At 37.4% G+C, this 14,638-nt stretch overlaps 1 protein-coding gene across 1 annotated transcript in view; it reads left to right on the plus strand.

Annotated features, from left to right (window-relative positions):
- Positions 1–230: 230 nt before the first annotated feature.
- Positions 231–14,638, plus strand: part of LOC122791509 (neoverrucotoxin subunit alpha-like) — a 372,162-nt gene continuing 357,754 nt past the window's right edge. Inside the window, exon 1 of the mRNA XM_044059251.1 lies at positions 231–305. The gene's annotated coding sequence lies outside the window, so the exon portion shown is untranslated. The remainder of the gene's footprint in view (positions 306–14,638) is intronic.

Genomic DNA, 14,638 nt, shown 5'->3' on the forward strand with positions numbered 1-14,638 from the left:
GTGTGTGTGTGTGTGTGTGTGTGCGCGCGAGTGTGTGTAGGCTGATAGCATTTCAGATTCATCAGACCCACTCTAAGGACATAAATATATAATGTTCCCAGTACTTCGCATTTTGTGGAAGAAATGAAACATTGTCCAGATTGATCTTAAGTTTCAGTTTCTGTCACATGGTTTCCCCAGAAATAAGTCTATTCTGTGCTGAGACACTCATTCTCTCAGAAGCTGCAGCATCAGGGTGGTGAGTGAATCCACTGACAAAAGACCGATTTAGGCTCACTTAACACAAGACATTTCCCAGTACCAGTGTAAGTATTTGGATACTTTAGTAACTAAAATATACATTGTTATATGCTTATTAAATCTGCTGTTTGTACATTCATGCATTTTTTTTTCAGAATTGAAACTTTGTACAGACTGCACATTTAAAATCCTTCAGAATTGTGTCTGCACAGGAAACTATTTTCTGGTTCAGTCTGCAAAATAAAACATTTGAGATTGAGATACGTTTATATACAAATATATATATATGTGCGTATATATATATGTGCGTATATATATATATATATATATATATATATATATATATATATAATTTTGATTGTGATACCTGCTTTTGAATGTGCGTATTTAGAATTGGCATAAACAGTTTCTTCTCAATATTTGTGGAGGCAACAGGTGAGGTATCTCTGCGGTAATGAAAATGCCACGGTACTTATCAAAGTTGTAGGGCATTAAACTTGGAGGCCAAGTGGGGAAGGTCCTTTAATGCATTTTAAAGGTAAACAACAGAGAAATGGTAGATATGCTTGTTTTAAATTCATGTTGACCCTGACGGATATCGGCTGACCAGTTCATGTTCCAGATGGCTACCTTCTCAGCAGTCTGCAAGTCTTCCACTTTCTACCCACACATCATATGAAAGGCAAGTTGATAGGTGAACTGAAACGACAATTTTACAAACTGTTGCGTGTGTGTGTGTGTGTGTGTGTGTGTGTGTGTGCGTGCGCGCGCGCGATGTCCGCGAGTACGTTTGTGCGTGCGCGCACGCGCGTCTGTCTGTATACGGATGTGTGGTGTCCAGGTGTGTTTGTGTATCTGTGCTTAATGTTTATGGAGAAGAGATGCCCCTTCCAGATATAACTTCCCTGGTTTTCAGCTTCAAACCTACTCTTTACTGGGTAGATTCCACTTTCCCTGCAACCCTTAATAAGACAAGGAAGATAGCATAACATGTATGCCTGAATGAATAGATATATAATATTTAGGACAAGTTCTGTCTACTAATAGCAGTATAATTAGCCTGTTTTGTGGTCATCTTTGGCACCACAGCTCTGCCCAACAGCTACACCTAGATCTTTCCTTGTCCACTAGGTCTACCTAACAAGGCCAGCCACTCCTAGATAAACTCTGACCCACACAGTAACGCCTTGTGGGTGGATCATGCAGTCAACATCAAGTGCTGCACCATCCATCATCTCTGCAAAAAAATGACATCAGTAGGATATTCTGCCCACCTATAGGCAGAACAATGCAGTCGTTTCCCTGATATCCACCATGAAAACCAGTCACAAGAATATGTCTCAAGTGTCTGCCCTTTCCCAACAGGATATCACTGTTCCTCCTTGCCACTGTGAAGAGCCTGAGCCACTGGTCGAACTCAGGTCATCTGGGCCACAGTCTGGGCTTTTTAGGGGATGCACAAGCCAGTGCATTTGTTTGTGCCGGTCCCAAGCCCGGATAAATGGGGAGGGTTGCGTCAGGAAGGGCATCCAGTGTAAAACCTCTGCCAAATTACTTATGCGGAGAACATTTCATATTTCCATACCGGATCGGTCGAGGCCCAGGTTAACAATGACCGCCACCAGTACTGTTAGTCAACAGGGTGCTGGCGGAAATTGGGCTACTGTTGGCCGAAGGAGAAGAGGAGAGGGAAGGCATGCCCAAAGGCAGGAAGAGAGGAGGAAGGTTACAAGTGTAGTAGTGAGGGTAGGAACTTTGAATGTTGGTAGTATGACTGGTATAGGGAGAGAGCTAGCTGATATGATGGAGAGAAGGAAGGTTGATATATTGTGCATGCAAGAGACCAGATGGAAGGGAAGTAAGGCCAGGTGTATAGGAGGCAGATTCAAATTGTTTTATCATGGTGTGGATGGCAAGAGAAATGGGGTAGGGGTTATCCTAAAGGAACAGTATGCCAAGAGTGTTTTGGAGGTGAAGAGAGTGTCTGATAGAGTGATGTTTATGAAGCTTGAAATTGATAGTGTAATGATGAATGTTGTTAGTGCATATGCTCCACAAGTTGGGTGTGCTATGGATGAGAAAGAAAAATTTTGGAGTGAGTTGGATGAAGTGGTGGTGAGTGTACCGAAGGATGAGAGACTAGTGATTGGAGTGGACCTCAATGGGCATGTTGGTGAAGTGAACAGAGGGGATGAGGAAGTGATGGATAGGTATGGTGTTAAGGAAAGGAATGCTGAAGGTCAGATGATTGTGGATTTTGTGAAAAGGGTGGACATGGCTGCGGTGAATATGTATTTTAAGAAGAGGGAGGAGCATAGGGTGACGTACAAGAGTGGAGGAAGATGCACTCAGGTGGATTATATCCTATGTAGGAGGGTCAGTCTGAAGGAGATTGGAGACTGTAACGTGGTGACAGGGGAAAGTGTAGTTAAGCAGCATAGATTGGTGGAGTGTAGGATGACGGTCATCAAGAAGAGGAGGAGAAGTGTGAAAGCAGTGCCAAGGATTAAATGGTGGAAGTTAAAAAAGGGTGATTGTGAGGTGGAGTTCAGGGAAGAGTTAAGACAGGCACTGGGAGGCAGTGAAGAGTTACCGAATAGCTGGGAAACTACAGCAGAGCTAGTAAGGGAAACTGCTAGGAAGGTGCTTGGTGTGACATCTGGAGAGAGGAAGGAGGACAAGGAGACCTGGTGGTGGAATGAGGAAGTACAGGAGAGTATACAGAGGAAGAGGCTGGCGAAGAAGAAGTGGGATTGCCAAAGAGATGAAGAAAGTAGACATGAGTATAAGGAGATGAGATGCATAGCAAAGAGAGAGGTGGCGAAGGCTAAGGGTAAGGCATATGGAGAGTTGTATTAGAGATTGGACACTAAAGAGGGAGAAAAGGACCTGTACCGATTGGCTAGACAAAGGGACAGAGCTGGGAAAGATGTGCAGCAGGTAAGGGTGATAAAGGATAGTGAGGGAAACGTACTCACAAGTGAGGAGAGTGTGTTGAGTAGATGGAAAGAGTCAACGAAAAAAGAAACCAGTAGCTAACACACTTGGAAACGAAACCCTCTTCACGAAAACAAGCAAAAAACAACTTTCATTTAATAAACTTAAAGTGCGTTCAGTATCATACACTTTTCGACAAGACAATACCTGACTTCATCAGAAGACAAAACAGTGAAACCCTCTAATGGGCTTGGTCTTATACAAATTCGTTAATTGAAAAAAACATTAATTAAAAAGACATTAATTGAAAAAGTGCATGGTTTAAAAGTTAAACCTAATTAACTGTTTCCTGTTGATCTATTGTGTAAAAAGAACAAAGTATTGTTTGAAATACTTATGAACATCTAAAAATGAAAAAGTGAGTACAAAAAATTAGTATTAAAACACTCAGCGACAAGTATCAACAGGCTGTTTAAAGAAACAGGACTGTACAAACACATTGTTTTACACATTATTAAAGGCTTTTGATTTTGAAACTAAAAAACCTCACAACAAGTTTACTAGTGCTGCAAGACTCATCTAATGGGCGCAGAACCGTGACAAAGTATTATCAAATTGTTGTACTGAGTACAAACAATCACAATCTTTAAACAGCCTGTTGATACTTGTCGCTGAGTGTTTTAATACTAATTTTTAAACTCAAAAATTCTTTTTTAATTACATGGTTTTTTGTACTCACTTTTTCATTTTTAGATGTTCATAAGTATTTCAAACAATACTTTGTTCTTTTTACACAATAGATCAACAGGAAACAGTTAATTAGGTTTAACTTTTAAACCATGCACTTTTTCAATTAATGTCTTTTTAATTAATGTTTTTTCAATTAACGAATTTGTATAAGACCAAGCCCATTAGAGGGTTTCACTGTTTTGTCTTCTGATGAAGTCAGGTATTGTCTTGTCGAAAAGTGTATGATACTGAATGCACTTTAAGTTTATTAAATGAAAGTTGTTTTTTGCTTGTTTTCGTGAAGAGGGTTTCGTTTCCAAGTGTGTTAGCTACTAGATGGAAAGAGTACTTTGAAGGGCTGATGAATGAAGGGAATGAGAGGGAGAGAAGGTTGGATGATGTGGGGATAGTGAATCAGGAAGTGAAACAGATTAGCAAGGAGGAAGTAAGGACAGCTATGAAGAGGCTGAAGAATGGAAAGGCTGTTGGTCCAGATGACATATCAGTGGAAGCATGGAGGTGCTTAGGTGAAATGGCAGTGGAATTTTTAACCAGATTGTTTAATGAAATTTTGGAAAGTCAGAGGATGCCTGAGGAGTGGAGAAAAAGTGTTTTGGTACTTATCTTTAAGAATAAGGGTGATGTGCAGAGCTGCAGTAACTACAGAGGGATAAAATTGATCAATCACAGCTTGAAGTTATGGGAAAGAGTAGTGGAAGCTAGGTTAAGAAGAGAGGTGATGATTAGTGATGAGCAGTATGGTTTCATGCCAGGAAAGAGCACTACAGATGCAATATTTGCTCTGAGAGTGTTGTTGGAGAAATACAGAGAAGGTCAGAAGGAGTTGCATTGTGTCTTTGTGGACTTAGAGAAAGCATATGACAGGGTGCCTAGAAAAGAGTTGTGGTATTGTATGAGGAAGTCGGGAGTGGCAAAGAAGTATGTAAGAGTGGTACAGGATATGTACGAGGGTAGTGTGACATTGGTGAGGACTGCAGTGGGAGTGACAGATACGTTTAAGGTGGAGGTGGGATTACATCAAGGATCAGCTCTGAGCCCTTTCTTATTTGCAGTAGTGATGGACAGGTTGACAGATGAGATCAGACAGGAGGCCCCGTGGACTATGATGTTTGCAGATGACATTGTGATATGTAGTGAGAGTAGGGACCAGGTTGAGGAGACCCTGGAGAGGTAGAGATATGCTTTAGAGAGGAGAGGAATGAAGGTCAGCAGGGCTAAAACAGAATATATGTGTGTAAATGTGAGGGAGGTTAGAGGAATGGTGAGGATGCAGGGAGTAGAGTTGGTAAAGGTGGATGAGTTTAAGTACTTAGGATCAACAGTTCAGAGTAATGGTGAGTATGGAAGAGAGGTGAAGAAGAGAGTACAGGCAGGGTGGAATGGGTGGAGAAGGGTGTCAGAAGTGATTTGTGACAGATGAGTACCAGTAAGAGTGAAAGGGAAGGTCTACAAGAGGGTAGTGAGACCAGTTATGTTATATGGGTTGGAGACGGTGGCATTGACGAAAAGGCAGGAGTCAGAGCTGGATGTGGCAGAGTTAAAGATGTTAAGATTTGCACTGGGTGTGACTAGGATGGACAGGATTAGGAATCAGTATATTAGAGGGTCAGCTCACTTTGGACAGTTTGAAGACAAAGCAAGAGAGGTGAGATTGCGTTGGTTTGGACATGTGCTGAGGAGGGATGCTGGGTATATTGGGAAAAGGATGCTAAGGATGGAGCTGCCAGGTAAGAGGAAAAGAGGAAGGCCTACGATAAGGTTTATGGATGTGGTGAGAGAGGACATGCAGGCGGTTGGTGTGAAAGAGCATGATGCAGAGAACAGGAAGAAATGGAAACAGAAGATCTGCTGTGGCGACCCCTAATGGGAGCAGCCGAAAGAAGATGATGATGCCACAGTCACACGTGTTAGCCAATTTTGGTCTGACAGAGTTTTTTTTTTCCAGTTTGATTTTTAAGTAATTGGTGAGTCAGCTAATATTACATCTTAACCAGTACCAGCTAGGAGACAAACTGTGATCTACTTATGGTGCGACCTAGTGACAGAATGATTGTTGCTAATTTTCTTGTAATTAGGGACATGAAATCAGACTGAACACCATTACATTTAATGTTATGCTTCATTATGAAGAACAATCTGTAACAGGTTTCCTAATTTGTTTCTCATATGTTCCCTGTAACCTTGTTCTTATTTTGTTAGAAATGCAATTGCAAGCTTATCTCTCAACCATCTCTGATTTTTAGAGACATCTGTGATTTTGACTCAAATTTTAGCTGTATCCCTCTTAATCCCTCCTAAAACTAGTGACATTTGGAGAAAAAGTTGTGAATTACACTTAATAATAAATAATGATAATTAGAACTATATACTTCTTTTCCTTCAGAAAATGGATATTAATTGGTATTCTCTTATCCTGTAAATGTCTCTAGTTAATAGTACTAATATTTTACAAGTGTCCCTGATTATTTTTAGATTTGTTCCTGATTCTGTTGAGCTTTGTCCCTGATTGGTTGAGAGCTATGATTTGCAAGGCTTGAACTTTCATATGGTTAAACAGATCTCTGCTACAAACTTGAGGATATTGTATTACATCTTATAAGTTGATTTCTGTTAAAATAGATGTGCAGGAAGTATTTTAAATGTGAGTTATGGTGGCTCATTGAAGAATAGGTATACAGTCTAAGACACTTTAGAGAATAAATATACAAGTCATATGTACAACATTATTGGCAAGTCTATGTATACGATAGTGACAAAATGAAAATTATTGCTTAAAATACTGAGCATGGTAGTTACACATTTACTAGCAACATATGAAGTTACCTGACATTCTTGTGTATAGAAATGCACAACACCTGGTAGGTTATCTGAGCAGACACAAGGTAATGAAATACAATGTTAAAGATCATCACTGTGCATAAAATAGATAAGTGTAGCTTCATACACCTACAGCAGGTAGAAATATCTGGAATGTTAATATGGCAGTAGAACTTGAAAGAACATTCATATATAGACCTCAGACATACCACCCTAATATGCGAATGTGTAAGTGGGATGACTGAGATGGTAACTGCAATCAATCACTTCTTGTTTTTTCAAATAGTGTTTTAATTTGTGGAAGTAAAGTTTAAAAGGCTCCCTGTTTCCATTTTTAACCAGGAATGGAGCAACGATCAACTGAATGCATATTTTTTTGCTATAATCAATATTGAATAGGTTTAAGAACATAACTGTTTCAGGCATAAATTTATATGGAGCAAAAACCTTCCATTCGTTTTTGTCATTTAGTAGTTGACAAATTCAACAGATGTTATCACAGCACCTGGGTGTCAATAGCTTATTTCTGCATTGAGACATTGGGGGGACCTGCAGATGTAATTGATGGGAACTGTCTCTGTTTTGTATAGCATGCTGGAAGGTCTGGGGCTTAGGCACCTACCCTATATGTGAGGCTATATGAAACTGTGGTATGTCAGTTGAGGAAGTTACATATAGATTCATTAGATTGCTACTGGGTCAACAACCCAGGGGGCCTTTCTACACCTAACCAAGTTTTCCCAAAAGAATAATGACACCCTGTATCCAAATAGGGCACTGAGGGCCGGGCATTTACAAGCTTCCTCTGTCTATAAATGACATGGATGCCAGGCCTGATGTAAACTTCCTAACCCCCATTCACTTGTCTAGGTTGTGCTTAACTGCGTAATGCAACAAATTCAGCTTCACATGGATGGGAAACTTGTTCCACAGGAGGGTCAGTCTCTGAAACACATAGCTGCCTCTCCTGTATGTTCTGTTTACATCACAGACAAAATTCAGGTCCTTAGACCATCTATTTCTGGTACTGTTTGACTTACAAATATGCAGGAGATTCATAAGTGTGGGGTTTGTGGATACCTTGTAAGATGGGCATAGATCACCCCTCAGCAATCTACAGGAGACTGAGTAGAGAGAAAGGGATTTAAGGTGCTGTGCATAAGGCAGGTTTGCTACACCTTGGATTGTTTTTGTAAGGAACCTCTGAGGTCACTGTAGTTGCTGCATATGCCTGGTCAGGTACATACCAAAGGGAGCCCTGTACTCTGATTGGTCTGAATAGGACAGAGTACAGTTTGATAATGACCTGTTTGGACTTGGATGTCATTCCCTTACATATAAGTTCCACAACATTAAAGCATTTCCACACCACTGTGGCCACATGGCGGTCGAAGGTAAGGCTGCTTGTCTATGCATATGATAAACAGTCTTCTGTTTACGTCTTTACTGATGTTTACATTCTGTTGGTGACTTGAAAATTCTTATTTTATTTATTTATTTATTCAACATTTGTTTACTGGGAAAGTCCGACTTGGAATAAGCCAATTTTCAGCAGATGCCCAGGGAGAAATGCTCCAGTCACATGTCTGTAAAATTTATAAAATTTTACAAAATTATATTAGAAAATAATAAAACATTATAAAATAATATAAAATTATAAAATTTTTTGTAAAATTATCTGTAAAAATAATAATAATGAATACAGTAACTGGAAATTTGAGTAGCACACATCCAAGTTCCCTTAGCTTTGGACATGTCTGTGCTGACTGACACTGAGACAATTGTAGACTAACAACTGGGCCTTGATCTTGAGTTATATCAATATATAAATTATATGCTAATTGTTAAGAATGTAAGTTTACAAGTACATAAAAAGCATATGTTGGGTGGTAATTAACACTGATGTTCAGTAATCAACTATTGCACATAAAATAAATTATATATATGTATATGCATCTCTGTATATATATATATATATATATATATATATATATATATATATATATATATATATATATATATATATATATATATATAGCAAAACTCCAACTGGCAGTATATCAGCAACTCAAACGCTAAGACAAAACGAACTGACCACTTTCCACGTATCGAAGTATAAAATATTTAATCAGACAAAACAGATAGAGCATAAAACGTAAGCGCTTTCACAGACGACCTGTCCGCTTCCTCAGACGTAAATTCATACAGGAACTACACCCTTTTATAACGCTTGCAATTAAGCAGTTAATTAAATAACAATTAACTGATGCATAAAAATAAAATACAATACAGGCGTACTATCTAAAAAATATATACTGTCTACAAAGATAAAAACATGTACTTAGACAATGTGAAAATATATTGCATAGCAACGACTGCTTGGCCAGCAATTAAAAACTATCAAACTAGTAAACTGCCCACATATAAACTAATACACAAAGACAATTGCAATAAAGGCATACTGTCTAAAAATGCTATCTACAAAAGAAAAAACATTTACTAGAAGTAACATTATAAAAGTGTATTAATCACAGCTGCTTAACCAGCAGTTATGAACTAAATACAATCAAACTATGGAACTACCCGCATATAACCACGGGAAATGTAAAAACTTATTACCTAAGTGGTCTACCATTCAAAATGGGCTTAAGGGGAACAGTTTCATTTAGACCACTTCCACGGTGTGCCCCCAATCTCAGAATCCATCGTGTTTCCGCAGTCTCAGTCAGGTTAACCACATCACCCAACCTGGGATTTTCTTGAACTATATGTAAAATTTGAAATAGAAACATATGTGTGGAATTAGTGTTCATTACATGCTTGGCAATAGCATTATATGCTTCATTTCTACGTATACAATAATAGTGGTCACGAATTCTCTCCCTCAACGATCGATTAGTTTTGCCAACATAATAGCAAAAACATACTTGACACTGTGCAACATATACTAGGTTCTTGGAGGTACAGGTCCCAGAGCATCTAATGTTCCAAAGGACACCTGTATCTGGATGTCTAAAGAACCTGGATTCATTAATATATTGACACTGTAAGCATTCATTGCATTTCTTAGTACCCAGTTGCCAAATAGGGCATCCTTCCAAGTATTTGGAGTTAGTATAACAAATCTTCTGTTGCAATGTTTGACAATTTTTGTACACAAAATGAGGGAAATTGCCCACTAATTGTTTGGTACTGTTATCAGAAGTTAGAATGTTCCAATTATTAGATACCAAGTTTCTAATTTTGTTAATGTTACTACAATATGGAATGATAATAGAAACATTATTATTCACCTTAGCTCTATGGACCGGTCGATTAATAACACCAGGACCATAATATGGTCTGGCTCTGTTTTCCCTAAGATGTCCCATTTGTGCCTGCACCTGATCAATCTCACTTTGATTGTAACCCCTACTCAAAAATCCATTTTGCAATCTTCCCATTTCTTCCTTAAAGACACTATCATCGCAACAAAGGCGTGATGCTCTCATGGCTTGCCCCTTAATGATATTAGTAAAACAAGCCGGGTTGTGCATACTCTGTCTGTGCAAATACGTAGATTGGTAACAAGCCTTCCTAAATAATTTAGTCTTGACAGTAGCATCTTCCACATATACATTAACATCTAAAAAATCAATACTGGATCTGGAACATGTGCCAGAAAACTTTAAAAACTGACAAGTGGAATTAAGGTAACTAAAAAAGTCAGAACACACAAAATTAACATCATCTATCACAATAAACAAATCATCCACAAATCGTCTAAAAAACTTCAAGGAAGAAAGGGAAACAAGGTGTTGTTGTTCCCAAGCTACCATGACCAGATTGGCATAGCTGTTGGCACAACTAGTGCCCATAGCTATGCCTCTGGCCTGTTTGTAATACCTATTATCAAATAAGAAAACATTGTTTTCAAGTACGAGTTCTAGAAGAAAACATAAAAATTCAGCTTTTTCGGTATTCAAAAAGTTATCTTTTGTCATCAGATTGAACACCATTTCAATGCCAATGGTGTTGGGAATACACGTGAATAAAGATTCCACGTCTGCTGTCAAGAAAACCAATGATGAAGTATAACCATGCTCAGTCGAGAACTCATAAAAAGCTCGCAGGAATTCTTCTGTATCTTTAAGGACATATGTATAGTGTCTTAGAATCTGTTTAAGTTCATAGTCTAAGTATACTGATATAGGTTCTGTAGCCCAACCAGCACTTGCCACAATGGGTCGAAAAGGTGGTAACTGAGGGTTCTTGTGGATTTTTGGCAAACCATGTAGTCTGGGCACAACCGGGTGTGACACTAAAAAATAATCAAATAATCGTTGACACATACTATTAATATTTAGACAGTCTTGTAGTGCAGACCGGATTTGTGTTATAATGTCATTAATGATGGTTAAGTCAATTTCTAGATATGCATCACTTCTTAGCATTGTCAACATAGCTGTACTATAATATAAACTGTCAAGGACAACAACCGGTCCACCTTTGTCAGCCGGTCTGACTATAATGTCAGTGTTATTCTTAATGCTATCAAGGGCTGCATGTTCTTCTGTTGTTAAGTTATTCACATAATATTAGTAATGCTTGAATAGAAACAATGCAAGTGATTCAAGTAGAGATGAATATCTCTTTAAAATGAATGGGTAATTACTATTTAATTGGTATTACCAATTTAACTTGCCTTATAAATAAGTGGATAGTACTGCTATTGTAATGGTCTGATGAAGTGGGTGGTAGTCCCATGAAAGCGTTTACCTACTGCATTTCCGTAATAAAGCTGTGTTTTTATTCTACAAGACTTGCTTAAGGAGAACTTTTTTTGCTCAAGGAGAAATTTTTCAAAGAATTATTTGGTATAGCAAGTTTCTGCTTGGTATATGTTCCCAGGACTTTTGTGTGCATACACACACACGCACACGCACATGCACACACACACACACACACACACACACACACACACATATATATATATATATATATATATATATATATATATATATATATATATATGGATCTACTTTATATAATCGAAAAACCATGTACTCTAACTTCATAACATTGAGACCACTTTAGCGAAACGGCACCTTATCAAACACCTGGAACATCACAATGTCACTGCAGAAAACTAACACTGTGTGTCACCAAGGTGAGCTGTGCTCTTTTCTCCACTATAGTGCAATGTTGGAGTTGGTATATTTAGTTAGGGGTGTGTGTGTTTGGTTTGCTTTGGTTTATTTTTTCACCATGGTGGCCCAATGGTTAGTTTTCCAGAGTGACATTGCTATGTTCCAGGTGTTTGATAGTGTGCCGTTTTGCTAAAGTGGTCTCGATGTTATGAACTTTGAGTAGGTGTTTTTTCGATTATATAAAGTAGATTGATATACAGATATATATAAATATATATACACACACACACACACACACACACACAGATACATAGAGATATTTATTTGCATGTGGAACTGATTGCTTTGCTTCCATCCATCTGCCTGCTTAAATAAAGTTTAATAGTTATAACTTTGCATTAATGTAACATGCATAATGAACGATAAATCTACTTTAGTCTTTAAATTGGCATTAAACATAAAAACATATATTAACGTAGGAACAGATTTATAAGTACTCACTATGTACTTCTTGAGATTAATAATGATCTACTAACTGTTGAACCTGAACATTGTAATGCCGGTATGAAATAGAATGAAATGCACTGTTTTGCTCATGCATGGGTAGGAATGAAGTGCAGTAAATGGTTTCTTATTATTTGGATTTTGTCATGACTCTAGTTTTTGCTGTTTTGAAAGCATTTTAATAAAAGTCCCTTTTGATATCTGACTTACATAGTGCTTGTTGCTACCATTTTCCTTGAGTGCATGTTGAGAAGTTGCCAAAGGATGAATTTGTGAAAGGTCTGTTACTGCACATCTTGCAGGGTACTGAGCTTGACTATGCCTCTGTATTCATACACATAGTGCATGACTGTGTATAGCAGCAGTGTGCATATGTTTATGTGAGTAATGGGATTCAGAAACATGGATTACACTACTATCATGATGACACACTAATTGTGAGAACTGAGTAGTGATACAGTCAGTACATGGCTGTGTACTATTTCTACCAGTGTCACATGATGCTGGTGCTTCAGATATCCTGATGTCTAGTGAGCTTGGACAGTGACGTGTTGCTCCTATAAAAAGTTATTTTACCAGAACTTGTGTTATGCGTCTGCTAATATCATGTTTTATTGCAAAACCAGTCTTGTTTTTAATTCTGAATTTTTGTAATCCTAGAAATTTTAGGCACATTACTTGGGTAAGATCTTTTTGATGTGGGCTGATACACAAGAACAAGCCGACAAATTTTCAAACTTTATTAATTCATCTACTTTTTTCCCAGGTATAAACTACCTGGATGAATTTGTAGAGAAGGATATATCTGTAATCAGGATTTTACATCTAATATACACAGAAAAGCAACATTTTCAAATTTCTATTTGCATTTTAATAGTTGCCATCTGATGCAACAGAAAAAAGCCTCATTAAAGGCTATTTGGTGCAGTTAGGAAAATGGTACGTGATGAATCTGTATTAGTAAAGAAAATGTGATATATTCAAGGATTATTTTAGGTAGTAAGGTTACCCTGGGGTCTTTTTTAAAGTAATTTATAAAGAGGTTTTTATAAAAGCAATGACAGTAAATTCCCTTATTGAGGGAGTTTGTTTAGTTCTTTAAAAATCCCATTAATACGTTTGCTAGAACAATAGTGCTTACCTATAGTATTGGTACTTTTGATATTACTAATATAATTCATACAAATTGGATTCTGTTACAAAATGATAAAGACTTGAAAAACAATTTTGGACAAATCCAGAGAGGAAAGTATTTAATGTAACATTGTGAACCTGCTGAAACTGTCAATCATAAAAATACGTGGATTGTATTGCTATAGCCAGTGTAAGCAATTTCTTCATATTTACAATCTTGCAATCTTGCTAATTTTGAATGCATTCTGCTGAAAGGTATTTTAATTATGGAACGGTTACGTTGGTATACTTGGCGGTTTGCCAAACTTGTCAAGCATATTATGTGGATAAATCTACAACATATCGAAAAAATGCATTTATCTGTATCTCTATCTCTCCTTCTCTCTCTCTCTCTCTCTCTATATATATATATATATATATATATATATATATATATATATAAATATTCGTATAATATATAGTCAATTTTAAATAATGCATTAAGTAAGTATGAATTAGAATGCAATGATTTTATGATTTTAATAAAGTTTAAGTTTTTTGGCTTGGAGAAAATTTTGAAAGACTCACAGGGAGCCCATGAGAAGATGTGATAGATCCCATGTGTGGCCCATAGGAAGATGTGATAGATCCCAAATGGGGCCCATGGGAAGATGTGATAGATCCCAAGTGGAGTCCATGAGAAGACATTATCAAACCCAAGGGGGGTCATGTGAAGATGTGATAGATCCCAAAGGGGATCCATGGGAAGACGTGATAGAACATCAAAAAATTATTTGGCAACTTCATCCAAGAGCTGATCACTCCCAATGGTTAAGTGATTGTTTATCCCTTTTGAGTGTTTTAAAACTAAGGAGGTATAAATTTTAAATTTTATATACATCATTTTTAAGAAAACTTTGTACAAAAGTGATGCATGTTTTTTTTTAATTTTAATGATCATGTGACTGGGGTTATATCTTGTGACTCATTAGTATAGTATTTAAATGTTTCACTCATGTGTTTGTTTTATATTCTGAAGAAGTCCTTGTAAGTTCATAGGTAAGTACTAGTCTAGCTGCTCTTATGGGCCACGTTAAGCTAAGCCAGTTTCCTTTTTGGTGCTTGAATTAACCATAATAATGTAATAT

Source organism: Protopterus annectens, chromosome 17.part0, assembly GCF_019279795.1.
Source record: "Protopterus annectens isolate FY-2018-M chromosome 17.part0, PAN1.0, whole genome shotgun sequence".
In the NCBI taxonomy this organism is placed as follows: Eukaryota; Metazoa; Chordata; order Ceratodontiformes; family Protopteridae; genus Protopterus; species Protopterus annectens.